Source organism: Caretta caretta, chromosome 7 (genome assembly GCF_965140235.1).
Source record: "Caretta caretta isolate rCarCar2 chromosome 7, rCarCar1.hap1, whole genome shotgun sequence".
In the NCBI taxonomy this organism is placed as follows: Eukaryota; Metazoa; Chordata; order Testudines; family Cheloniidae; genus Caretta; species Caretta caretta.
In genome coordinates, this window is record NC_134212.1 from 21,414,333 (window position 1) to 21,416,547 (window position 2,215).

A 2,215-nucleotide genomic window follows, 5' to 3' on the forward strand; every position below is an offset into this window, starting at 1 on the left:
GATTGGCTCAGCTGATGGAGTGTGTGTGCAGATATAAGAGAGACAATGTAGGGAAGGTAATACCTTTTGTTGGGCTGTGTCATTCAAACGCGTCTTCCTCCCACCAACAGAAGTTGGTCCATAAATGATATTGCCCTACCTACCTTGTCTCTCCCTCTTCCTGGGATCAACATAGCTACAACACCACCATAAACAACTATGCAGACGTTGTTATTTACTGCACATGTAGATAAGAGGTCACGATAGGAGAATTTTTTTTTTATAAATGGTAAAAATAAGTAATGAGCTGCCCCTACAGTTGTCATAGCTAGATAGACAGACAGACAGGGCTATGGCCCACCCTGAAACCAAACCAACTGGATTGCATGGCTGATGAAGGAGCAAACCACATGGGGTCATTCTCAGTAGCTCTGTAGCCTCTTCTGCTGCTCTGGGAGCATCAAAGGTGGGAATTCTCCCTGTATAAGGAGGCTCCAGAAGAGATGCCAAAATGGCCCTACACAGGCCCCACTCATAGCCCCCAGCATTTCAGGAGTGGGGAGGGCATTAGACCAGTCAGAACCATAGCTATTCTCTGCTTTCCAGAGCCCCTAGGGAGCCATGAGAAACCAAGTGGAATTTAGAGTAACCCTTAAGCTGCTCTAACTGCTGGCAAGAACTAAATGGCACCAAAGGGCTCCAAAATGAAAGAGGTGGCTTTCCTTTCCCCCCTCACCTATTCCTGAGCTAAATTCAGGAGTGAAGGATCTCAAAATCAGAGCCTTGTTCTTCATTTGCTGCTCTTCTTGTATTATTGATTCAGAAATAACCAGGTGGTAGTTGGTATTATCATCAGTGCTACCATTAGCCTGGACTGGGTGTGTGGGTGTGGAAACAAGCTTCCTCATGGACTGAGGGAATGTGACAAATGTAGGCTCATACTTTGTTTGATGCTCCTAAAGTGCTTTCCCCAAATAGAATCACTTTCCTCTTTTAGACAATTATGCTATTTTTTCCCCCTTGTGAAGATGCTCTGCTGTTTCCCCAGGTTTTCATGTCCTTGTGGGCACACCACCATGTAAACTGTTCCTCTACAAGGTAGGAGGGTTTGATATTCAAGAATGCAGCAAGTTAGTCCTGTTTAATGTGAATTCATATTTTTACAAGTTAATTTTTCAGGGAAACCCTCTGCAAATGGAGTATCTTTAACTGAATACATTTGTTAAAAGCTTTTGATCATTAAAGGGCAGTTTTGTTTTGACAAGTGACTCAAAATGACATAGTATATTTCCTGTCTCAAATAAATGTCTATCATATTTTCTGAGATTACGAATAATAGTAGCTACCAGAGCTGCAAACTCACCCTGGGATCTGAGAGTGATGCTGGATCCTTTCTGGCAAGTACATTATCAGCCTGAATAATGATGCTGTAGGTCCAAATTCTGCCCTTAGTAGCTAAAGACAGACTTTAGGGTTTGCCCATAAGTAACCAGGGACAGAATTTGACCTTGAAAGTGCAGTTTAGCTAGTAATCCTGTTGGACAATTCACACAGTCACAAATGTTCAAATAGTGAACACAAACTTTTACAGGAACTCGCCTTCAGCACACAACCCCTTGGGTCACTCCTCCAATGTGTGTGCAAGTCACGACTTATGAACACACATATTGGAAGGAGAGAGCTTGAATATATAATTTGGGTAGGCACATGTTTAACGTTTCTGTGTCTCAGTTCTCCTGTCCATAAAATGTGAATAATAATGCCTTACCCATCTCTCAGGCGTGTTGTGGAGCTTAATGGATTAATAGTTGTAGAGTGTTTTGAGATCCTTAGATGAAAGTGCAGAATATTAGTACTGAAGAGTTAAAACTGGGGCAGGTATTGAGTTCATGAAAAATCCTTTGGGACAATGGTTTGACAAACACAGTGCAGACAAATCTAAATATACCCCATAGCCTGCGAGCCTGAAGAGGTTGGCTGATCTTCTCTTCATTTGCTGTTCTTCAGCATCTGTTGTTCTGTGTCTTTGTGGAACAGATTTTCCCATTCAAAAGTGGCCGCATTTTATTTTTGTTTTAACTTTGCTTGGGAATGCAGAGCAACTCAATCAAGAGGAAAATACACCATGAAAAGCACTGAAAGCCTTGAGGTCAAGGATCTGAAGTTACCCACAATATTAATGACAAACCAGCGGCTGCACCATGGCAACGGACAGAAGAATACGTGGCATGGAAGC